Source organism: Ursus arctos, unplaced genomic scaffold, assembly GCF_023065955.2.
Source record: "Ursus arctos isolate Adak ecotype North America unplaced genomic scaffold, UrsArc2.0 scaffold_30, whole genome shotgun sequence".
NCBI classification, from domain to species: Eukaryota; Metazoa; Chordata; class Mammalia; order Carnivora; family Ursidae; genus Ursus; species Ursus arctos.
The window spans coordinates 7125612-7152270 of NW_026622986.1; the positions used below are offsets into that span (position 1 = coordinate 7125612).

Below are 26659 nucleotides of genomic sequence, written 5' to 3' on the forward strand. Positions count from 1 at the left end.
TAATAATACCGATTCTTTTAGAACCCAGGTTTACATAGCTGGTCTTCTGGCTTGCTTAATACTTTCAACAAGTTGAGTTTTCCTGAACACGTAGGTAAATAGGTAGTTTAATACAAGGATGCCTCCAGGTGACAACAGTTGGAATTGTTTATTTCACCGTTACTTTTCCTACTGTACGTATCTCTGGTTTATACCTATCCCTCTCCCCCACCCCCACTTTTGTTTTTTTTTTACAGCTGCCATGAATATAACATTGCTTAGTTCATGGTCTTTGGTTTAAGAATGTCACTGACACTGTCTCCTGACTTCCATTTTATTAACCCGTCTTTTGCTTTTTTAAAAAAATGTAATTCCTACATATGCTCACTCATAACTCTTGGGGAGAAGAAAAAGAAAGGGCTGACATTTTAAGCATTGTACTGTTTATGAACTACTTAGAAGCTAAATAAAAACAAAAGGAATCAAATCATTTAATATTGCCATCGTTTTAATTTGGGGGAAGTGGTCTAAGCTATTGGCTAAAATGTTTTTAAATATATTGGTATGTTTTATTTACTTGTTTCTTTTCATGATTATTTCAAACTAGTTTTGTATAAATAAAGATATTTCATTTCTCATCTATTTTCAGGCATTGAAAATAATTGAAGTATGAAGAGGACATAATGTCAAGCAGAATCATTCAGTGACTATAACCTCTACCCCCTGGGAATTGTAGAATTATAACCTTTTTTTAATGTATAAATTATACCTGGCCTGTACAGCCGTTTCCGACCCACTCTTCTTGTAAACTCTGCTGCTTCCCAACACAACTAGAGTGCAATTTTGGCGTCTTAGGAGGGGAGAAAATGACAGTTTACAACTGTGGTCCTATTTATTACACAGTTTGTCTTCGTGTCTTAAATTTAGTCTTCACTGTGCCAAGCTAACTGTACCATATAGGATTGTGCTTTTTGTACTTGGTTTTTTGTTTGTTTATGTTTATTTTTTAATCTCAGTTTAAGTTACCTAGCTGCTACTGCTTCTTATTTTTCTTTTCTTAGTAAAATGTCTTCCTTACTTTAGGGAAAATGGAACATTTAGATTAAATGTCTTAAATTTCACCACTTAAAACACTACATGCCCACAAAATATATCAGGTCAGTACTGTACTTTAAAATCCCTTGAAATGATTTCAGAGTTAAAATTATTTGTATCATGTCTGAAGTTTGCTTCTGAAAACTGAGCACTGAAACCTTAAAACTGCATAACAAGGCATTTGAGACTGAGCACGGCTACTTAATTCTCTTCATGAAATGCCTGTTGCTGAATTATCTCGAATAGAAATATTTTATAATATCAAAAGCAAATCTCCGTTTAAGAAAGAGGGTTTGGAGAAGGAATTGTATTTCTCTTCCCAATTCTATAATCAACATGGCGTGATGGAATGAAAACACGCTGCTTCGTTCTGGTGAGCCTGCTAATAATGTAAGAATTGGACAGGTATTAATTTGTCATCTTAATATAGTGAAATGAATTAAGATACTACAGGATTAAACAGCATTTATATTGTTAACTACTGTATTGGTTGACTGAATTGATAGCCAATGGAAATTGAGAAAAAGTGTGGAAGAACTTAACGGTGAGCTTATAAATCTGTAGGTGAGTTTTGGTCTGAAATCCCTGAGGTGTTTTTAACCTGCTACACTAAGTCATATACTATAATTTATTTCTTGTTTAGTTAGTCTAGAAATAGTAAAGTACAAGTCACTAATAATCCCCAAATTTTGTTGGTTATAGCCCATAATTTCGTAATTCATACTAAGTGTATCCGTTGTTGCCACTTCCTCAGCTGATTAAACGACGTCAAAAGCTTATTTTCGGAAGCTCTAAACATAATAGGGCGAGAGATTTCAATATTTGCTTCATCTGTGTGTGGGGTGACTGCACCTATATTAGCAGAAATTTGCAGAGAATGACGATTTAAGGTGATTCAGTCAGTAGAGAAAAGTTGGAAAATTCTGTGTTAGGATTTGGCTGGCAGAATTAACTTTTTGAAAAAGTTTTATACACAGATATTTGTATTAAATTTGGAGCCATAGTCAGAAGACTCAGATCATAATTGGCTTATTTTTCTATTTAACTATTGTAATTTCCACTTTTATAATAGTTTTGATTTAAAAGATAAATTTATTTATTTATTTTTTTAACAGTCAAAAGTCCTTGCTGTTGTAGTCTGCAACCTTTAAAATGATTGTGTTGCTTTTTGGATTGGTCAAAAGAAACACTCCAGAAATTGAGATGAAAACTTGGTGTGCAGCAAGATTGAAGTAATACTGTTAACTAAAAAGAAAGTGCTATAGCCTGTTTATGGTGATAGTTTTCTAAATGGAGAAACATTGGGCTGCATTCACATTTATATTTTGTTTTCAAAAGAAAGCTTGCTTCTTCAGCAGTATTCTTAAATGAAGCAGAATTTCTTTTCTCTTTTATCTGAACATTATGGTAGTTTCATTCTTGTAAGCTGTATCACGGGTATTGGTGCTGTGTAACAAACAATTGTAACTAGCATGTGGTTCAGAATACACAATGTTAGGGTTTTTTAAATATCGAAATGGTTCTTTTCTATTTATAATTTCAGACTTTCACAAAGTGTACAAAGAATTTCATAAATTAGTTTTCAGTGAACTCTTTGCTATGGTAGGTCATTAAACACAGCATTTACTCTTATAAATGAAAATTTCTGATCATCTAGAACATTGACGCTTATTTCAATTTGCGGTGTCTTTTTTTTTTTTTTTTGACCGAATATTAACGTTCCTCTGAATGGTATTGATAAATGGTTCAGAAGAGAAACTCAATGAAATAAAAGTAATATTTATTCATGGTGATCAATTAAATTATTTGCCTAACTTAAGCAAGCTACTGTTCGTAACTTTCAATTCGACATAAGGTGACAGAAAAAAATCTGAGTATACCTGTGGAATATGTTGGTTTATTTTCAGTGCTTGAAGATACACTCAAAGATAATTGGTTTGGGAAGACGCCATATAATTTTTAAGTTTTAAGTTAACCTGCATGCTGTAAATGTGTTTTATGTTTAAATAAAGAGGAAAAATGTTTTGAAATGTAATAACTTTCTTAAAACTTATTTGATGAAGTATTAGGTTGATTTTATATGACTAAGTGGCCTTTTGTCTTGCAGATGGTGACTAAAATGTTATATTCGTGTATATTTTGTCTCCTAATGTATTGCATACTCTTTGGACAGTGGGTATTAAATATGTAGGCTGAAAACTGAAGAGTCAGAAATGAGTCCTCAGTCTCACCTATGTTACTTTAGTGTAGCCTCCCTACATGGTTCTGTTCATCTGAGCCCGATTGTTTTATTAGCCTGTATAAGAAGTGTTTGTTTTTCAATACTTAAGTGGTCCTCAATGGTCATTCAGGCCTAGCTGGAGAAAACTAAAGAAAGACTATTCATGAATTGTAGTGGTGATTTGGCTTTTTTGGGGGGGTAGGGGAGAGGGGTAATATTCTTAAATTCTTTATTATAGAAATGTTTAATCACACATAAAAGCATATAGTAAATAATGAAGATCCAAGTACCTATCACTCAGTCTGAACAATTAATCCGCTCATGGCTAATCTTGTTTCATCCATAACCCCGCGTGTGTGTCCCCTCCTCCCTACTGTTTTGAAGCAATCCCAGATTACCATATGCATTTATTCATAAATATTTCAGCGTATATATTAAAATACACACACACACAAATACCATTATCACACACACAAAAATAATTTCCTAAACAAAATTTCGATGTTTATAAACTGTTTGAATCACAATCCAATTAAATTCCATATATTCCAATAGCGTCCCCTCCATTTCTCTTTCTCTTTTTTCCCCCTTGTAATTAGTTTATGAGGTTACAGAGCAGCAATATTCTGATTTGATAACTCCTTCGTTTGTTAGTTCGATAGAGAACTTTGCCTTCATCCTCGATTTGGTTACCCAGTGACAGTTTGTATAGGAAGAACAGGATGAGTGATTGATTCTTCTCCTTTACTTGAAAGTTTCAAAACGATCATTTCATTACATCTTCTGTGGTGACCAGTTGCCTTTTTTCCTTGTTTTTGTATGTTATTTGGTTATTATCTTTTAAGAGTGTTCTATGAGCCTTCAAGTCATTTTTCCCTTTCATGGAGAGATTTAAATGGAAATAGAGTCTTAATAAGGTTTATCTCCCACACTGGGCACTGATGCAGTCTGGCTTACCAGGGCCTCCAGTGTGCTAGCCACTTCTGACTCATCCAGATGGCTTCAACCTTAGGACAGAGGGCAGGAGGTTAACATGGCCCTGGAGCAAAACTGTGTGTGTGTGTTGTCTGCTGCATGAGTGTAAACTGCTTTTGGTCCTCTTGTAATCTGACAGGAGCACATTATATACTGATTTGGCTGGTAGGTGTGGGAAGAGAGGGCCCAGCAGTTTCAGAGGCTTCTGTTTGGCCTCCGGCATAGCCGGTATCCTGAGGCCAAAGTTGCATATGGGGAGTCCTGCCACTTACTAAGTATGTAAATTCTAGTTACACATGCAGACAGAGAGAAATGACCCAAGAGATGAGTCTGCAGAGCATATGTTTTTTTTTTAACTATTCTATATATTACTCTGCTCCTTGTGATGAGTGTACTCTCTAATCCCCATCACCTCTTTCATTCACCTCCCCTCTTGTAACCATCAGTTTGTTCTCTATAGTTATGAGTCTGTTTCTTGGTTTGTCTCGCTCTTGTATTTCCTTGTTTCATTAGTTTTCTTAAGTTCCACATACGAGTGAAATCATACCGTATTGTCTCTGACTGACTGACTTCACTTAGCATTATACGCTCTAGATCCATCCATGTTGCAAATGGCAACATTTCATTCTTTTTTTATGGACAGATAATATTCTATTATATGAATATATAGACACACACACTGTATCTTTACCCATTCACCTCTCGTTAGACACAGGCTGTTTTCATAGTTTGGCCATTGTAAATAGTGCTACAATAAACAGGGGTGCCTGTATCCCTTTGAATTAATGTTTTTGTATTTGAGGATAAATACCTATGAGTACAAATCCTGGATCATAGGATGGTACTATTTTTAGCATTTTGAGGAACCTCCATACTGTCTTTTACGGTGGCCGCACCAGTTCACACTTCCACCTACAGTGCGTGAGGATTCCTTTTTCTCCACATCCTCACCAATACCTGTTTTCTTGTGTCTTTAAATTTAGCCATTCTGACAGGTGTGAGGTGATCCCTCATTGTGGGTTTGATTTGTATTTCCCTGATGATCAGTGATGGTGAGCATCTTTTCATGCGTCTGTTGGCCATCAGGATGTCTTTGGAGATATGTCTTTTGCACGTTTTAAAATTGGATTATTTGTTTTTTAAGTATCAGGTTTTTTTTTTTTTTTAAGATTTATTTTTAGAACGAGCAAGTCGGGGGGAAGGGGCCGAAGGAAAGAATCTCAAGCAGACTCCCCACTGGGCGCGGAGCCCAACCCAGTGCTCCATCTCAAGATCCTGAGATGGGGACCTGAGCCGAAATCAAGAGTCAGACACTTAACTGAACCACCCAGACCCAGGCACCCTATGTCAGTTCTTTATATATTTCGGGTGCTAACCCTTCATCAGATGTGTCATTTGCAAATACCTTCTCCCCTTCAGTATACTGTCTCTTAGTTTTGTTGACTGTGCTTTCTTGTGCAGAAGCTTTTGATTTTGATGTAGTGCCAAAAGTTTATTTTTGCATTTATTTCCCTTGCCTCAGGAGACTTAACTAGAAAGATGTTGTTATGGCCAATGTCAAAAGAAATTACGGACTGTGCTCCCTTCTAGGACTTTTATGGTTTCATGTCTCACATTTAGGTCCTTAATCCATTTTTGAGTTTATTTTGTGTGTGGTGAAAGAAAGTGTCCAGTTTCATTCTGTTGCATGTAGCTGTCCAGTTTTCCCAACAGCATTTGTTGAAGAGACTTTTTCCAATTGCATATTCTTTCCTCCTTTGTTGATTAATTGGCCATATAATTGTGGATTTATTTCTGGGTTTTCGATTCTGTTCCACTGATCTGTGTGTCTGTTTTTGTGCCAGTCAGTGCCATGCTGTCTTGATCGCTACAGCTTTGTAATATAATTTGAAGTCTGAAATTGTGTTATCTCCATTTTTGTTTTGTTTTGTTTTTCCAAGATTGCTTTGACTATTAAAGGTCTTTTGTGGATCCATACAAATTTTAGGATTGTTCTAGCTTTGTGAAAAACGCTGTTGGTATTTTGATAGGGATTGTATTACATTTGTAGATTGCTTTGGGTAGCATAGAATTTTAATAATATTCTTCCAATCCATGAGCATATGCAGTGATAATATGAGCACTTACACACACATCTGTAACTTGGCCAACACTTCTGTTGTTGTGACTGCCTGTGCATGCAACCCTGCCTCCCGCTGTGATGGTGCTTCAGATTTCTGGGTATCCCCCTTTCTCCATTGTACAGTTCTGAATAAATGGCCTTAATTCTTTTTGGGGCCAGATGGGCAATTGTTTTAGTCTGCATGCTGTGTTGTTACCAGGTCCTTCTTTTTTTGTGCTCCTTAAATTTTGTGCTCTGAGTTAGAAAACGGGCTTGTCTAACTGGGGAAGGGATGGGACTTTATTAGGGCAGCTACCCTCAGCTTCCCAGTCATCTTCCATCATTAATATTTAGGATGGTAAAAACTGCCCGTATATGTTGCCCCTAGACATAAACTGTGTTCTATTAGTCATATCCATAATTCTCTGTAAGTCCAGTCCCCTCAACTGCGAGGCCAGCCCTGTTGCACAGTATGATAATTGTATCCATCTGTCTTCTGATAGTTAGGCACCACCATTGGCCTTTATATTGGAGGGGGTGCGGAGAATTTCGTCCTCTCCATTGTTACCAGCGAATCTAGTTCCATAACAGCCCCATTTACCATCAGGCATCAGTCCTACCTTACAGAAGAGAGCCACCGCTGAACTTTTTTACATTAACCAAGAGATTGCCAATGATACATGTGGGTGTCTTGTACCCCTCATTTGTGAGGAGGGCACGTCACCACTGTTACTGTCCCCCAAAACTCCCAACCCCAGTCTAATTGTTAGAAGAACACCAGACAAACCAATTAGAGGATCGTTCTGCAAAATGCTAACCAGTACTCTTCCTAAGTGTGTCATAGTCGTGAAAAACAAGGAAAGACAAGCTGTCGCAAATCACAGGAGACTAAGGAGACTTGACAACTAAATGCAATGTGGTATCCTAAGGTTGGATCCTGGAACAAAAAGATGTGAATAAGTAATGTACCAGTTAATTTATTAGTTTTGATGCAATGGTGTTGTAAGATGTTAACATTAGGAGAATCTGGGTAAAGGGTATTAGGGAATTCCCTCTATTACCTTTTCAACTTTGTAAGTCTAAAATTATTCTGAGATAAAGGTTTATTTAATAATTTATAAAGCCACAGGAAATGGAGATGACAGCAATAATATTCTGGAAGCTGGAAAGCAAAACTTAGCAGACCCCAGCAACCTGATTCCTAAGCCAACTGCGGGGAATGTCAAGAAGCAACCCAGTACCCCCCATAGAACTCCCAAATGTGCATGAATATGACTTCAGGCACCAGGGGAAGGAGCCCGAATATAGGATTAGTTGAAAGTATTTAGGACTTTCAGTTTGATCCCCAGATGGGGTCTTTAATTCTGTACAGCTTGGCAAGTGTCTCTCCAACATCCCTGCGTAAGCCTGTGTGTTTATGTAGAAGGGGTGAAACGGGGGGTCTCGGGTAAGGTGGCTACCGAGAAGGAATAAGGAGCATGCCAATTATCAATTTATTGCCTCTCATCCCCAAATTCACCCTTAATTGCTATTAGGGGTTGAATTGTGCCCTCCACCCCTTCAATTCCTGTGTTAAAATCCTAATCCCTAGTATTTTAGAATGTGACCTTACTTGGATAATGGGGTCTTTTCAGAGGTAATCAAGTTAAAGGTCACCAGAGTGCCTCTAATCCAGTATGTCTGGGGTCCTTATAAAAGACTAATTTGACACAGAGGGAAGATGGTGTGAGGAGACACAGGAAGAACACAGCCATCTACAACCCAAGGAGGGGCCTGGCACAGATCCTACCCTCAGCCCTCAGAAGGAATCTACTCTGCCAACACTCTGATTTTGGACTTCCAGCCTCCTCAATTGTGAGACCATAAATTCCTGTGAAGTCAGTCAGGCTGTGGTACTTGGTTATGGCAGCCTAGCAAACTAATACAACTGGCTACACTACGATATTGAGCTGGACCCTCTAAGCATTTCTCCTTTCTTAGCTGGCATGCTTTAGTTTGCTCTTTCTTGTAAATACCGTCTAGTTGTTAGTGGTGTGATTGTTGTGGTTTTGGGTGGAGACTTCAGTGGCTCTTAGCCCCAGGGTACACAGTCTCTAAGTGAGCTTGCATCCCTGGCCATGTGACTGCCTCTCTGGCCCCCAGTAGGATGGACTTCCAAAGTCCCGACTCCCTCTGTGAGCCTGCCCTTCAGCCTCGTGGAGAGGCATTTCCTGCTCACCTATCCTCTGAGGGGTGTGCTAGGCTCTTGCATCCCAATGATACGTGGTTCTTCCCAGTCCCAGTCATGGTTCCTTGTTTGCCAGCCGTGTCCTGACTGCAATCCAGAGGGATGGTTCCTGCTTTCCTGGGAACCCTAGCAAACCTCACCATCCAGTGGGCTGCAATCACATCTTCGCCGATGAGATCTGAATCCCAGACATGGGGGAGGGGCCCCCTTCGAAGTTTGTTCCTTTCTTGGGTACTCTCCCTTAGCCCTAGAGTGTTCTTTAAAGTTGTCTGTACCCATATATACTTAATCCCTTTGGACTATGACTGATACTGGAAGTAATATGAAAGTTCATAAAAAGAATATTTAGAACTTCAGCCCTTTTCCCCTCACTTGGCTACCTGAATGCTGGCAGCCAGGCTTATGCTCCCCATCCAGAAGGTAAGATTCTTCTGTGAAAAATTTGACAGCAATATTGGGGGTACCCAAGGAAGCAGTTTCAGAAATGTCAGTCAACAAATCCTACTTAGATGAATCAATAGCTTCCAGTCAGCTTCTTTGTGTCCTCATCTTAAGTATATACAGACAACCAAGGATCATCAGGCATTTGAGGAAAGCCTTTAAAGTGAAAGGATAAAAAAAAAATTTTTTTTTAAATAATAGGGAGAAAAGTGGGTCCATGAAGGAGAAGGGAACATTTTAAAGAGCTACCGCTAAAATTCTCAGGTGTTGAAATAGTAAAAAAGTTTGTCTCCACTAAAAAAACAAAAAAACCTAGGGACCATAAGAAAGAAATAGAAAACAAAAAGTCTTCCCCTATTGAGAGGAAGAGGGGTTAGGAGGGTGTGTGTGTATGTGTGTAGTGAGGAAGAGGGTTCATTGCTCATCTTACACAGTGACGACAATGCTTAAGCATGAATAATCAAGAAGTAGCAGGGATTTGGAGATGAAAAAAATGAAAGTGGCTGCTTCTGGAGAGTGGAAAACAGGTAAAGTGGGCCAGTGGAGCCCTTTTTTCTTCTGTTTTATTTTGATTTGGGGGTGGGGGAATCACTGCTCTTTGAAACAAGTTTTCCAGAGCATGTTGGACTTTTCAGGACTCAGCTCTGGTATTCTGTCTCCAGTGGCTCTCCTTTGAAGAGGACTTTGGATGCTAGTCCCGTGTTCTTGACCTAACAGAATTTAACTTGCTCGTTTGTAGAACAGTGAATTGTCCTTTGAAAACCTCGAGGTGACTCTGCCATCTCTCATTGCTCTAGCATTCTCTGATGCCAGGTAACCTTTTCTAGAGTTATCTGGTGTCTGCTTCCACAGCACATATACAAAAATTGGAATGACACGCAGAAGATTGACATGACCCCCTGCACAAAGATGACATGCAAACTCATGAAGCGTTCGTGTTTTTAAGTAAAACGTTTCTCTGAGTTCAAATATATGTAAACAAATGTCTATATGTCCCATCTGAAGGGTTGATTTTAAATTAAGCCTTCATAATCACTGTGTATAAAAACAAATCCACAAGTTCTCTCAAACGGAAGTAAACATTTATTGAAATACCTCTTTATTAAATAAATGCTTCCAAATTTTGAAAATTTAGAAGTATCTTTTATTGTGGTAAAATGCACATAAAATAAAATTTACCATTTTAATCATTTTTAGGTGTACAATTCAGTAGTGTTAGAAGTGCTTTTTAAAGAAAATGTATGCAAAAATTAGCTCCGGATTGGAATGATTTGTGTCATGTTCTATGCCAAAATATTTATTTAATGTTCTTCATTTCATATTAGCCTGATGAAATAATGTTAGCATTATACACTTTCATATGTCTCCACTGTAGGTAAGATTAGAACCTATGACAACTATTTAAAATATTCAAGAAATTAACTAATTTTTTCACCCACTTAACAGTTGGGAGCCGTTTGAAATGAAAAATAAAGTAGTGTAACTAAATCCAAGCAATCCCAAATAAATGCCCATTGTTTCTTGAGAGATAGACAAGACATCACCAGTATGAGCCACAGAAAACACCCACATTAACAGCTTGGATATATTATTTTCCTGCTGAATAAAAAGTTAGGCACACAGCTTTTCTATACAATAACTGGAATTGTGCACAGTCCCCCTCCACACTGCTCTGAAAATGAACTTTTGTTTTATGCAGATGTAGGCGAATTAGAATGAACAAAAGGACACATTTGAAGGCTGAGAACATTCAACTGAAAAGGAAAGACGGATTTTTGTTCCACAAGACAGGAGACCAGATGTAACTGGTCTACAGACTGTTTTGCAATGGGCAGGTTAGAAGGTTCCAGCTGTCCTGTCTTTGAAAGCGGCGGTCCAACGGCAAGTATTTCCTAACTGCTCCTGCCGAAGGTTGCCGACATGGCCACCTGAAAGAATAAACAGGAAGAACTCGAACCCCCTTCTGGTCTCCTCTGGCCCAGTATCTGTCGAGGACCAACTTCTTTCCACACCCACTATCGCAATAGCTCACTCATGTTAAGGTCTGAGCCACTAGCTGGAGGATGGCACCCACAGGAAGCTGATGGGGCTGGGAAACTGCTGCAGACCCTTGAACAGAACTCTTATGGGAGAGGAAGCCTGCATAACCCTTCTTAAGACTGATGGAAAGATGATGGGTTGTTAGGAATGTTGAGGCCAGATCCGTGAGCCTGGACACAGAGGCAACCATGAGCCCTTCCTACCCCATCCCCCGCACACATGTTCCACAAGGCCAAGTTCACTCACATCCAACAGTATCTCCACTGAGACTACGAAGCCAGGAAACTGCACTGTGTCTTCCATGGCCGCCGTTGTTGGTCACAGTCCAGAACGATCACACCTCTGCTCTGTCCCGTTCATGCTTGCTTCTCCACACTTCTTCATTCGTCCCTTAAACCCTGGTGCTCCCATTGCTTTCTGGCATGTGCTCTCATGATTCTAATGCAACAATTATCTATATGCTGATAAATCCAAAATCTGCTTCTCTAACCCTAATCTCTGCCTTGAATTTTGACTCCTATATCCAACAACATGCAGGCCTTATTCAGGGGCAGACATCACAGGCACTGAAAAGCCCTCGAACATTATGGGTGTAAATAAACTCCCCAATCTCTTACTTGAAATCCTTGGGGACAAATGTTTCATGGAATTCTGAGTTTTCCAAACTTAGAAAAGGTCATACATAGTATATAAATACCACCAGGTATTTATATACTAGGCCAGTACCTTATAAACACTTTTTTTCTTCAGCAAAATGTACTACTATTCACATTAAGTGGAATATACAAAGGCTAAAAATAGTCTTATGTCAGCTGAGGTCACATTTTGTTATCAAATGAGTTTGCGCCATATTGACAAGAAACTCAGAGCTTCTTAGATGTTGGAATTGTGAATAAGTGATTATTGAACTTTATCTGTCACACATATGACCTTAAAGGGCAATTATCCCTAATATACACAGAGCTCTTTAGAAATTAATAAGAAAAAGAAAGATGAAATCCAGAAGGAAATTGGACCAAGGACATGAATGGAACATTTAAAGATAACATTTTTTAAATGTTCAACCATACTAACTGCAAGTCACAAAGATATGCAACTTGAAATTGTAAAATATTTTCTGCTTCTCAGGTAAGCAGGAATAAATAATAATTTAGCAAAGGTATAGAGAAATAGGCATTCACCTATACTATTAGTGAGTTAATATTTGTAAAAACAGTTGCCTAGCACATTGTAAATTTTACATAGGTGCTTATTAAACATTAGGAGATGTTTTTAGTGGTAAAAACTTGGGGGAAGACAACTTACCAACAATTGATATTAAAATTTTAAATGTGTATATTCTGATGATATCCAGCACCTCCAATTCTAAGAATTTATTCCACCAAAATACTCAAAGATATATTATGTAGAAAGATGTTCGTCGAATTACCATAATCATGAAATTTGGAAACATCACTGCCATCTTTGGTGGTGTGTTTCTTCTCAAGCTGGTAGGAAGGCGGCCATGGCAGTCCCAGGCATCACATCCAGACACCGCAACACCTAGGGGAAGAAGAGAATGTCTTCCTGGGGTTCTCTTGTAGAACTAGAAGAACTTTTCCCAGAAGCTTCCCAGTAGAGTTCCTCTCTGTTCTCATTGGACATATCTGGGGTCCATGAACCTTACCACACCAATCCCCAGCAAAGGGAATGGCATTACTCCAGGCCAGTGGTTCTCAAACATTTTTTATCATGGGACCAATTCAGGTGCTTAAAAATTAGGGATTCCCAAGGGCTTTTGTTAATATGGGTTATATCTATTACTAAAATTTCTGAACAATTACTTATTAATTTAAAAACAACAATAAGCCCATTAAATGTTAACATAAGTTAACATAGCTATATTTTCCAAAGCAAAAGCATTTTTAAAATAAAAATTGTATGTATTTAAGGCGTATAACCTGATTTGATATACATATAAATGCTTACTACAATCATGCTCGTTAACATACTTATCCTCACATAGTTACCGTGTGTGTGTGATGGGAGCACCTGAAACCTGTTCTCTGAGCAAATCTCCAGTATTCAATACAGTATTGCTAACTGTAGTCATGTTGTATGTTAGATATCTAGACTTATTCATCCTACATAACTGCAACTTTGTGCCCTTTGGCCAACATCTCCCCATTTCCCCCACTCTAGCCTCTGGAAACCACCTTTCTACTGTTTCTAGGGCATTTGACTTGTTTAGAGTCGACATAGAAGTGAGATCATGCAGTTTTTTTCTTTCTGTGTCTGACTTATTTCACCTGGCATAAGGTCCTCCAGGTTCATCCATATTGTCACGAACGGCATTCTTTTTTAAGGCTGGAGAATATTCCATTGAATGTACATACCACAATTTCTTTATTAATTCATCCGTTGACAAAAACTAAGTTTGTTTCCATGTCTTGGCTCTTGTGAATAATGCTGCAATGAACAAGGGAGTGCACATATCTCTTCAAGATACTGATTTCATTTTGGGGGTGTTATACCCAGAAGAGGGATTGCTGGATCATATGGAAGTTCTGTTGTTAGCCATTGAGAAAGCATTTAATGAGAACAGTGGCCTTGCTTTCCATTTTTGCAAGTACCTTAATATTTGGCTTAGTGTAAGACAGCTGGATTCTCACATATACTTCTGCATTCATTCAATCTGTTGGAATCTGTTGGTAGAAGTAAGTATTTAAAAAAAAAATCCAGCCTCATTCAGATATGTAGCTGGAAAAGGGAGAGACTCATGACCCCTGAAAAGGGTCTCAGAAACCCCATGGGCTCTGGCTGCATTTTAGGACCCTCTGCCTTACGCAGGGAGGCCCGCCCCTGAAGACGGGGGTGAATCATCCTCTCCCAGAGCTCACAGCTGTTAGGAGAGGGAGCGGAAATGTGAGCTAAGTCCTACTCTGCTAGGAAGGAGAGAGGAGAAAACGGATACTGTCAGGAAGAAGGAAGGATACTGACGGCACAAGCAGCCATGCCCTCTACAAACTTTTCTATAGAGCACATCTAGAATTGTGGCAAAATACGCCTAACGTAAAAATTTCCCATTCTAGCCACTTTTAAGTGTACAGGTCAGTGGCATCAAGCACACTTACACTGTTGTGCAGCCGTTCCATCCACACGGCTCTTCATCTTGCAAAACTGAAACTCTGTCCCCATTAAACGACCATCCATTCCCCCATTTCACCCGGCCCCCGGCAGCCACCATTCTACTCTGTCTCTAAGAGTCCGATGACTGTGTACTTCATGGAAGGGGACTCACGCAGCATCTGTCCACATATAACTGGCTTATTTCAGGTTCATCCGTGATGTGGATGCAGAGCCAGAACTTCCTTCCTTTTTAAAGCTGAAGAATATTCCGTTTATGTGCGTACAATATTTACTTTATCCCTCCTGATGATGGACATTTGGGGTGTTTTCACCTTTTGGCTATTGAAAATAATAATATTATGGGGGCACCTGGGTGGCACAGCGGTTAAGCGTCTGCCTTCGGCTCAGGGCGTGATCCCGGCGTTCTAGGATCGAGCCCCACATCAGGCTCCTCCACTATGAGCCTGCTTCTTCCTCTCCCACTCCCCCTGCTTGTGTTCCCTCTCTCGCTGGCTGTCTCTATCTCTGTCGAATAAATAAATAAAAAAAAAATCTGAAAATAATATTATGAACACAGGCATACAAATAGCTGTTTAAGTCCCTGCTTTCAATTATTTTAGGGATACGTCCAGGAGTGGAACTGCTGGATCCTATTACAATTCTAGTTGTAATTTTTTGAGGAACTGTCCTATTGTGTCCCATAGCGTCTGCGCCACTTTACATTCTCACCAACACGGCACATGGGTTCTCAATTTCTCCACATTTTCACCAACGCTTTTCATAGTCAATATATAAATATAAACACATTTGACAGTAGCCATCCTGGCAAGTACGTTTTAAAAACATAAATCAGATCATGTCATTTTCCTGGTAAAACTACAGTGTTTTTCAGCTGCCTTGTAAACCTGAACCTCTTTATTCTGAGGGCGGACAAGGCCCCGTTAATCGGGCCCCGCCCTCTTCTCCATCCTCATCCCCGACACTCTCCCCTCGCTCACAACCCTCCAGCACAAGAACCTTTCTGTTTTTCAAACAGACCAAGAGGTGTCCATCTCTCAGCATTTGTACAGCCTCTTCCCTCTGCCTGAAACCCCTGGAAACCCCTTCCCTTCCCAAGGCTGGCTCTCTCCCCTCACTCAGGAGCCAGATTAAATGCAAGTGTTTCCTGAGTGCTGCTCCCAATCACTATCAGATCTTGTTCCAGACTTTTCACAAGTACTTCTTGAGCACCTCCTGTATGACAGGCCCTATTCTAACGGCTGGGATATAGTGGTGAACAAGCACATTAATCCTTACTCCTGGAGCACCTGGGTGGTTCGGCCAGTTAAAGGTCCAACTCTTAGGTTTCGGCTCAGGTCATGATCTCAGGGTCGTGGGATCGAGCCCTGTGTCAGGCTCACACTCAGCTCAAAGTCTGCTTGAGTTTCTCTCTCCCTCTCCCTTCCCCCTGCTCCTCCCCCCACCCAGTCACTCACACATGCACACACACACGCACTCTATCTTAAATAAATAAAATCTTTTTAAAAATCCCCACTCCTATGAGGCTTATATTCTGGTGATTGTCCACAGAGCACTAATCACTACTGCAATTATCTTGCTCATTTTTTCAATGTTTATCTCATCGGTGGGTCATTTCAGCATCATATGTAAAGCAAAAGTTGGAAACAACCCAAATGCCTGACAATGGAAACTGGTTTGAAAAATGATCATTTGACTTTATAATATAAAGCCATATGTCTGTTTTGAAGAGTGACTAGGCCTATACGTACTGCCGTGAAAAGATGACCAGGATATACTTGTATCAGACACACGGATATATGCCTCCCCAGCTCCCTTGGCACCAGCCACCTGTGAGAAGCTCACCTGCTTCTTCCACCTCGGTGCATGGTTCTGCCTCTTGCTGCCACTACATAAGCAAGCAAACCACATGCCCGGAGTTTCCACCTGCACCTGCTACTTCCGGCCTTAGATGAGACCACATGGCAGGGTATGGGTTCTGACATTCTAAATGGCCACACGAGAGGACAGTTGATGCAACTTGGAAGTGTGAAGGTTAACATCCCACAGGAAATGCTTGCCCTTACTGAGTATTTCTAAAAGCTTTTCTTGATGTGGTTTACATCTATCCATATTTATCATATTCAAAATTAAAAATGAGAAAACTTTGAAGTATTTGTCAATTGATTTTAGACATCAATAAAAACTCATATGCAAACACAAACAGCTTATTTTATTTAAAACAAATATATTTTCCAGACCAAAAAAATAAGCAAGAAGAGTGGTATTGCTTTACACATTCGCAGGTTTCTTTAAAAACCCGGTTTAACAGAAAGCTCAATTCTCATAACTGGTTCTGCATTCGATTTATTGCAGTATTTTTTTTTTTTTTGGTGTAAGTTTATGAAGATAATCTGGCTTCATACAGATGTGCAGTTGGAAAAGGTAGACATAGCATTTTCAGATAACTGGGTATTCTTCTTTGATACTACACCAGAACTTGACAAGTATTAGTTTCTGAAAGGTTAACTGTGGTGTGGAATCTGAAACCATATCAATGAACTCTTTGTCCTCCATTATATTAAAACTCATTGTTCATTTGTACTTTGGATGGGTATTTTACCCACGTGTAATATTGATCTTGCAGATACCTGGAAGGGTCTTGGCGATTCTTAAAAGTCCATGGACCACACCTTGAGAAGTGATGACTTATTTATTTACTTGTTTATAGTTTGCTCCTCCCAACCCTCCCCTCCAGAAAGTAAGCTTCGCAGGAACAGGAACAATGTTCATCTTGTATCCCTTGCACCTGGAACAGTGTCTCTAGCTCATTGAAGGTACTCAATAATCACTAGTTCAATGAATGAACCTCAGTGATTCTGTAAGAGAGGCATCCCATAAAGTTATCTATATGACCTTGAGACTACATTAAATTATTTTCCCAGGATTTAAAAATTGATGTCATAAAGATAAATTAAAACTAACTAGCTTGTTTTCAAGTTTTTATTTAAATTCTAGTTAGTCAACATATAGTGTAATATTGGCTTCAGGAGTAGAATTTAGTGATTCATCACTTACATATAACACCCAGTGCTCATCACAAGTGCTCTCCTTAATACCCATCACCCATGTAGCCCATCCCCCACCCACCTCCCTCCATCAGCCCTCAGTTTGTTCTCTATCATTAAGAGTCTCTTATGGTTTGCTTCCCTCTTTTTTCCCTTCCCCTATATTCATCTGTTTTGTTTCTTAAATTTCACAGATGAGTAAAATCATATGGTATTTGTCTTTTTCTGACTGACTTATTTCACTTAGCTTAATACATTCTAGCTCTGTCCACGTTGTTGCAAATGGGCGATTTCATTCTTTTTGATGGCTCAGTAATATTCCGTTGTGTGTGTGCGTGCATGTGTACTGCATCTTCTTTATCCATTCATCAGTCAGTGGACATTTGGACTCTTTCCGTAATTTGGCTACTGTTGATAATGTTGTTATAAACATCGGGGTGCATGTGCCCCTTTAAATCAGTATTTTCGTATCCTTTGGATAAATACCTAGTAGTGCAATTGCTGGATCATAGGGTGGTTCTATTTTTAACTTTTTGAGGAACCTCCATACTGCTTTCCACAGTGGCCGCACTAATTTGCATTCCCACCAACAGTGTAAGAGGGTTCCCCTTTTTCCACATGCTTGCCAACATCTGTCGTTTCCTGTGTAAAATTGACTTGCTTTAAAATTCACTAATTTTGCCCTTGAAAAACAGATTGTGACTTTCAATAGTACATATTTATTTCCATAGACATTAAATAAAATACACCATAATACAATGTCAACTACCCTTTTTGAAATATATGGTAGAAGATTCTACATGTGAGGGATAGGTCTGCATAACCAAAGCTTTATGAAGCAATTCTTCCTTCTTTAAGGGTATTACGGAGAAAGAAGAGTAAATGAGATTAGGCTAAAAGAACGTTGTAAGAAAAAAAGATGAAACCAAAAAAATAAAAATGAAAAATTACATGTCATCTTTCAAGAATATCCAAAATATTCATGTACGCCTGTATGTGTTTCTTGTCTACCTCTAAAACAATCCAAAGAATCTATGTAATAAAATTTGGCTTCATGAAGTAGTCTAGACACTTGCTACTTAAAGCATAGGCTTGTGTCAGCAGCTCTGGTATTTCCTGGAAGTTAGAAATGAAGAGTCTCAGGCCCCACCAGACCTACTGCACAGATGATATTTTCCAAATATAGCCACTACAATATGTTCCATTCCACGTTGTGAAGTTGACCCTTCCCCCATCAAGCGATGGGGGCAAAGTCTCTTCCCCTTAAAACTGGGAAGACCCTTATGACTGCCTCAACCATAGATTATGGTAGAAGTGACACTATGTGACTTCTGAGGCTGCGGTCAACAGCCAGCATCAACCACCAGACTGTGAGTAAACCTTCAGATGATTTCAACTGCCAGCTGTTAAGTTACCGTCAGAATCCAACTTTCCCATCTAAGCATGTGTGGGGACAAGCTATCCCCTCCAGGCCCTGCTCAAATTGCAGGTTTGTAAGCAAAATAAATGAGTAATCATTTAATGGCTGTTTTAAGCCACTAAGTTTGGGATGATCTGCTGTGCAACAGAGAACCAGAACACCCACTGAACCATCTTAACAACACCCCTCGAGAATTCATATGCAGATTGAGGCGCCTGGGTGGCTCAGTCAGCTAAGCATCTGACTCTTGGTTTCAGCTCAGGTCATGATCTCATGGGTCGTGAGACTGAACCCTGCATCAGGCTCTGCACTCAGCACGGAGTTTGCTTGAGGATTCTCTTCCTCTGCCCCCGCCACTTGTGCACGTATGCATTTCTCTCTCTCTAAATAAATAAATCTTAAAAATAATAATAATTCAAATGCATCTTAAATGTAAGAAGTATTAATTTAAAGTAAAATTGTGTAATGTGTAATTTTCCTACTGCCTTTAACACTGATTGCAAATTATGAAAAACTTCATACTGAGTTAAAATTGTATTTAGAGCAATTCTTTCCAGAAAGCTAGATAATTGTTCTCTGTCAAATGTGCTGTGTTCTCTAGATGTTAGAACTTGTCCAAATCTTGGGTCTGACTCACAGTTGGAGGGTATTTGCTCCACAAGAGATAGAGAAGCTGACTACATAATTGAGGCAAGTCAAAGGATTTTAGAAGCCAGCCCTCCTGAAATGTAAGGACGAGGACTGAGGATGTGTGATTAATACTGAGCAAACTTCCTCGTGTCGAGGGCAGTAATCATTTTAATAGCAGATGACATAAGGAAAACTTTTAAAAACAGATGGTGTCATGCTACCAAAATTAAATGTAGATGAACATATGCAGGTGTTTGCTATTGTTCAAGTGTAACAACAAAGCTGTAATTCATAGCACTCTCCCGGGGTCAGGTGTATTAGCTAAAGGTCTATGGTTTCATAATGCAATCAACATATAGGGTAGCTTTCATTCCCATTAGTCTATGTGGTTCATCTATCATCATGCTGAAGGTCTTCGTTCAGTGAAGTTTAACATTTCATTTATTCGTAGTGCTCTAAATTTTAAGTCAATCCTAATCACAAAGATCAGTGAATAATAACCATCAGTTGTCACATGATGTCAAACAATTAGATATTTGGGAACATCTAAATTTTTAAATTAGTTTTTCCAGGTTCCAACCAGATATTTGGCCTCCTGGGACCAGAGCCAGGTCATCTAGCATTGCCTCCTAACCCTATCAAACTCCCCTGTGTTTAGACTATTCCTGCAAAGAATAGCCCTGTGGCTGTGGCTGCATTAAATGCAGCTTGCTCTCTTCACTTTCCAGTTATTAAAAACAACTTATTGGTAAGAGTTCTTTGTTGCAAGCAACAGAAACATACTCTGGCTAATGCAAGCAGAAGAAGATTTATTGAAAGACTGATAGGGGCTAATGAGCCCACGAAGAGGAGGAGCTCCAGGCTTGGGAAAGGGCAGGGGTCAAAGAAGTCCCAGCCCACCCACTTCCACACTCACAGTGCTACCACCACACTAAGACTATCCTCCAGAAGATCTCCCATTCTTGTAACGCTGCCTCCCCAAAGTCCTCCTGGCTTCCGTAAGTGACAGGTGGATGTGAGATGGGTGAGCTAAAAACTTGCCCTCCTGTCAAGATTCCTTACTGAGGGAGAAAGATTATTTCCCATAAGAAAACTGATGTATTATAAGGAAGTGGGGTGATGCTGGGCGTCCAAAATCCTATACAGTCTGCTATAAATATGTAGGACTCGTTTACGTTATAAAATAATGCATGCTTATTGTGGAAAATGCATAGTATTGTCTCTCTACATTTTTTTCTAAAATTGGAATTATTATTGAATGTACTATTTATAACCAACTTTTTTTCTTCCACCATATTGTGATCGTTTTTCAATGTCATTAAACTATTCATCTGCTTTTCAATTTGGTTTTCTTTTTTTTTCTTTTTTTTAATCTGCATTTTTAAAATTCAAATTCAATTAATTAACATATAATGTATTACTTGTTGCAGGGCTACAGGTCTGTGATTCATCTGTCTGATATAATACCCCATGCTCATTACAGCACATACCTTCCCCAATGTCCATCACCCAGTTACCCCCTCCCTCCAGACCTCTCCCCTCCAGCAACCCTCAGTTTGTTTCCTATGATTAAGAGTCTCTTATGGTTTGTCAACTTCTCCATTTTGGTTTTCAATGTTGGTATAGTATTTCTTCTCTGTTTGTATTTTAATCACATAGGTAATTTCTTTTTTTAAGATTTTATTTACTTATTTGTCAGAGAGAGAGTGAGAGAGCACAAGCAGAGGGAGCAGCTGAGGGAGAGGGAGAAGCAGACTCCTCACTGAGAAAGGAGCCCGATGCGGGGCTCAATCCCAGGACCCCAGGATCATGACCTGAGTTGAAGGCAGACGCTTAGCCGACTGAGCCACCCAGGTGTTCCAGTTTCTATTTTACCTTTTACCACCTTTAAATAATGCTGCACTGAACATACACTTTTTTTTTTCTCTTTTGCTTAAGTGTACTGAAGGCTTACCATGTATCAGGCACTATGTTAAGTGCTCCATGTGCATTTTCTCATCTACTCCCCACAATGCCCCGTGCGGGAAATCCTATTATTATCACCATTTTACAGATGAGGAAAATGCTGCATGGGGGCTATAAAAAACTTGCCTAAGATGACACAGCCACGGGGGCGCCTGGGTGGCACAGCGGTTAAGCGTCTGCCTTCGGCTCAGGGCGTGATCCCGGCGTTCTGGGATCGAGCCCCACATCAGGCTCCTCCACTGGGAGCCTGCTTCTTCCTCTCCCACTCCCCCTGCTTGTGTTCCCTCTCTCGCTGGCTGTCTCTATCTCTGTTGAATAAATAAATAAAATCTTTAAAAAAAAAAAAGATGACACAGCCACGGATAGTCACTAATTAACCTGAGGGTCACGCAGCTAGTAGACAGCAGAACCAGCCTGTCAACCGACTGCTCAGGCTCTGAACCTCTTAACTTCCCTCTTATGCAGAAACTGTTGGATAATCCATAAAGATTTCCTCAGGACAATAAATCAAGGGAAGTGGAATTGAGGGAGTAAAGGCTTTTGATACATACTGTCAGCTGCTCTCCTGAGAGCACCAATTGATACAGCCCCAGAAAGAGATTAAGGGGCCTATTTTCCCATATTCTTGGGCCACACCTCAAACTGTACCTTTATCAGAGAACCTTTGTCAATCTACCTGGTGAAAAAAGATATCTTGGTTTTTAAATTTTTGCATGTGTTGTGTTATATTATAATGCCAGCTATGTTTTATGATTTTTTACTATGTGTCTGTCAAATGCATGCCCCAAGAGGGTAAAGACTGCTGTCGTTTTGTTTACTGGGGTACCCCTAGCACCTCACAGAGTGCCTGGTACGGAGTAGTCGCTCAATTAAAATTTTTGGAGTAAACAAATAAATGAGTGAATGTGCCAGGCATTGAGTTCAGCACTTTATGTGGATTATCTCATTTAGATCTCATGACACTCAATGCTTTAGCTAGTATTTATACCATTAATATTTTCACTAGTATGTCTGACCCAAGAGGCACCGCCAAGGCCTTCTTTGAACCTCCAGTTCTGGTGCTCTCAAGTAGGACTGCCCACCTCCCTTGGTTTTTCCCAAATGGATTCCTTGTACGATATATGAGCTATGTTTTAAGTCAAATCACCCCAAATCACTCCAAACTTGTTGAATTTTTTTTATTATTTAGAAAATGTCCATTTTTATTTATTTATTTTTAAAGATTTTATTTATTTATTTGACAGAGATAGAGACAGGCAGCGAGAGAGGGAACACAAGCAGGGGGAGTGGGAGAGGAAGAAGCAGGCTCATAGCGGAGGAGCCTGATGTGGGGCTCGATCCCGGAACGCCGGGATCACGCCCTGAGCCGAAGGCAGACGCTTTAACCGCTGTGCCACCCAGGCGCCCCAGAAAATGTCCATTTTTAAATCTAGCTTTCTGATTCTGTGCTTATGTCTTCAACACTTTCACAATGATTTTCTTCTCTTCAATAAGAAAAGCATTCTGGATCCTGTCACGGACACATTTTGCAACCGTGGAAGCACCATGGGCTTGGATGACATGTGTTTTGGTTTTAGACAATCTCATAAGAACCCTGGATCCCATGGCACAAACCCTTTGAAGTTGACCTGGCCACATGCCACAGGCGGATTTTGTACTGTTCCACTCTTCTTGTTATAAAGGGAAACAATTCTAATACCAGGGGCTCAGGGCAGCCTACTTTTGTTGGATGCTGTATTGTAAGATAGCCTACAGAGTATGTCAAATGCTGGACCATTTGAATGCCTCTAGACTATCCCCAAAAGGGAAAAGACAGAAACCTAATTTTATTTATAGAGGTTGGAAAGAACTCTCCATGTATTAAAAACATTAACTCTAATCCTTTGTCATATAATTTACAAATACCTTCCATTATTTTTATTTGCCTCTTAGTTTTACTTATGGGTTTTTTTTAACTTGTAAATATGCTCCACGCCCAGCGCTCCCACATCTCCTTAAGGCTGTAGACATGCCTGGCCCTCAGCACTCTCATGCAGCCTTCCCAAAGCCAGTGTGGGAGTGCAGTCCAAATAGGGGATGCCCCTTGATCCCCTGGCCTGAAGAACTTTTGTTTCTGGGGCCCACAAGACTATAACAATTAGAAAGATGGTTCTGGGCAGGAAATAACACCTAGAGCACTGCACAGATAACAGACTGAAATGTACTCTCAGTGTGCCCAAGAAAAAGGCCCATCTACTTGTCCTGGAGTTTCATTCAGAGGGACAGCCTTCAAGTCTGCCACACATTAGAGGCTACAGAGGCAGTCTCAGGGAACATAGGCAGGAAAACACCATTTTGAGCCCTCCCTTAGTCTCACTACAGCTCTCTGGCACCCCCCAGGAAGGAACTTATATACTCATTTGAAGCTGATTTTTGCAACTCTTGCCCAGGGGGAGCCGCCAGATCTCCCAATCTGGAGATCAGCAGGGTTTATTATTATGGTCCCACAGGTCTGTATCTGTTTGCATACTTTTAAAGTTGCTGCCTGAGGATATGGCTTTCAATCAGGCTGAAACTAGGTTCCGACCACTTTTTTTTGGAAACACTGACAGGTCTTTGTACCCCCTCAACTCCTGGGACCTATCAAGAGTAAATCAGACTACTATGACAATCACAAAGGTTCAAGAGACAACCAAGAGCTAGGGCAAGGTTGAATGATAAGCTTCATCTCCTATACAGCGCCACTTTGTCAAGACTGGGAGAAGTAGCCATTTTACCTAATCCATAGAAACAAATACAGAGTCAGGCAAACTTAGAAAACATAGAAATATGTTCTAAATGAAAGAACAAGACAAAACCTCAGAAGAAGACCTTAATGAAATAAAAATAAGTAATCTACCTGACAAAGAGTTCAAAGTAATGGTCATAAATATATTCATCAAACTCAGAAGAAGAAAGGATGAACACAGTGAGAACATCACAAAGAAACAGAAAACGTAGGAAAGTAGTCGCAGAGCTGAAGAATACAATAATTGAACTACAAAATACACTAGAGAGGTTCAACAGCAGACTAGATGAAGGAGAAGAATAAACTGGCGACCTGGAAGACAGGATAGCCACACTCACCCAAACAGAACAGCAAAAAGGACAAAAGAATAAAAGTGTGAGGATAGCTTAAGGGACCTATCAGGCAACATCAAGCAGACTAAGGTTTGCATTATAGGGGTCTCAGAAGGAGAAGAGACAAAGGAGCAGAAAACTTATTTGAAGAAATAATGGCTGAAATTTTTCCTAACCTAGGGAAGGAAACAGACATCCAAGTCTGGGAAGCAAAGCCAGTTCCAAATAAGACGAACCTAAAGAGGTACACGAAAAGGCACATTATAGTTAAAATGTCAAAAGAATCTTAAAAGCAAAAAGGAAAAGGGGCGCCTGGGTGGCTCAGTTGGTTAAGCGTCTGCCTTCGGCTCAGGTTGTGGTCCCAGGGTTCTGGGATCAAGTCCCGTGTCAGGCTCCTTGCTCAGTGGGGAGCCTGTTTCTACCTCTGCCTGCCACTCTGCCTGCTTGTGCTCTCTCTCTCTGACAAATAAATACATAATTTTTTTTAAAAAAGCAGCAAGAAGAAAACAACTTGTTACATACAAAGGAACCCCAAAAGACTATCAGCTGATTTTTTAGCAGAAGCTTTGCAGGCCAGAAGAGAGTGGCATGGTATATACTCAAGGTGCTGAAAGGAGACTACTTCCAAGCAAAAATACTCTACCTGGCAATATTATCAATCAGAATTGAAGGAGAGATAGAGTTTTCCAGAAAAGCAAAAGCTAAAGGAGATCATCACCACTAAACTGGCCCGACAAGAAATGTTAAAGGGACTTCTTTTTTTTTTTTTTTAAGATTTATTTATTTATTTTAGAGAGATAGAAAGAGAGAGAGAGAGTGAGCACGCACACAAGTGCAGAGGGAGAGGGAGAGAGAGAGTCCTCAAGCAGACTCCCTGCTGAGCGTGGAGCCCAAACATGGTTTGATCCCAGGACCCTGAGATCATGACCCGGGCTAAAATCAAGAGTCAGCTGCTTAACTGACAGCCATCCAGGCACCTTAAAGGGATGAAAAGGCACTAACAGGAAAATACACCACAGTGAAATTCTTATGGGTAAAGGAGAGTATATAGTAAAGATATTGGATTAACTAACTCCTTATAAATCTAGTATGAAGGTTAAAAGTCAAAAGTAGTAAAATTAACTACAACAACAATTATTAGTTGAGGGATACACAAAACAAAAAGATGTAAAATATGACATAAAAATACAAATGTGGGTTGGGGGAGTAAAAATGTAGTTTTCAGAATGCATTTAAATTTAAGATACTATCAACTTAAAATAGTGTTATATGTATAGGCTGTTATTTATGAACTTCATGGTAACCATAAAGCAAAAACCTACAGTAGATACACAGACGATAAAGAGAAAGGAATCTAAACCTAACACTAAAGAAAAGAATCAAACCACAAGAGAAGAGAGCAAGAGAAGAAGAAAGGAACAGAGAGGAACTACAAAAACAGCCAGAATGAGCAAAATGACAATAAGTACATACCTATCAATAATTATACTTTAATGTAAATGGGACAAATTGTTCAATCAAAAGACAGAGTGGCTGAATGGATAAAAATCAAGACTCATCTATATGTTGCATACAAGAGACTCACTTCAGATCTAAGGACACACACAAACTGAAAATGAAGGTGGAAAAAGATACTTCATGCAAGAAAGCTGGTGTAGACAAAATATACCTTAAAACAAAGACTGTAATAAAATACAAAGAAGGTCATTACACAATGATAAATGAGTCAATCTCGCAAGAGGCTATAGCATTTATAAATAGGTAAGTACCCAATATAGGAGCATCTAAATTATATAGAGCAAATATTAACAGACCTAAAGGGAGAAGATGACAATACAGTAGAAGATTTTAATACCTCACCTTCAGTAATGGGATCGACTATCCAGACATAACATCAATAAGGAAACATCAGCCTTAAAAGACACATTAGACCAGATGGAATTAATACATGTATACAGAATATTTCATCCAAAAGCAGCAGAACACACATTCTTCTCAAGTGCATATGAAATATTCTCCCAAATAGATCACACGTTATGCCATAAAACAAATCTCAATAAATTTAAGAAGACTGACATCATATCAGACATCTTTCCTGACCACAATAGTGTGACACTAAGAATCAATTACAAGAAGAAAACTGAAAAAACATCACAAATATGTGCAGAATAAACAATATGCTATTGGGCAATGTCTCAATGAGGAAATCAAAGAGGAAATTTAAAAAATAGCTTGAGACAAATGAAAATGGAAATACAACAATCCCAAATCTTTGAGATGCAGCAAAAGCCGT

At 39.5% G+C, this 26659-nt stretch overlaps 1 protein-coding gene, 1 non-coding gene and 1 pseudogene across 2 annotated transcripts in view; 2 read left to right on the forward strand and 1 right to left on the reverse strand.

The window, feature by feature from the left end:
- Nucleotides 1-3109, forward strand: part of KIF5B (kinesin family member 5B) — a 40871-nt gene extending 37762 nt beyond the window's left edge. Inside the window, exon 26 of the mRNA XM_026483478.4 lies at nucleotides 629-3109. The gene's annotated coding sequence lies outside the window, so the exon portion shown is untranslated. The remainder of the gene's footprint in view (nucleotides 1-628) is intronic.
- Nucleotides 3110-9877: 6768 nt separating this feature from the next.
- Nucleotides 9878-9983, forward strand: LOC113244280 (U6 spliceosomal RNA). Its single transcript, XR_003312352.1, has one exon. It is a non-coding gene; the product is annotated as a U6 spliceosomal RNA (small nuclear RNA).
- An 892-nt stretch (nucleotides 9984-10875) lies between these two features.
- On the reverse strand, nucleotides 10876-23044 carry LOC113244265 (60S ribosomal protein L34-like; annotated as a pseudogene).
- Between the last annotated feature and the right edge of the window lie 3615 nt (nucleotides 23045-26659).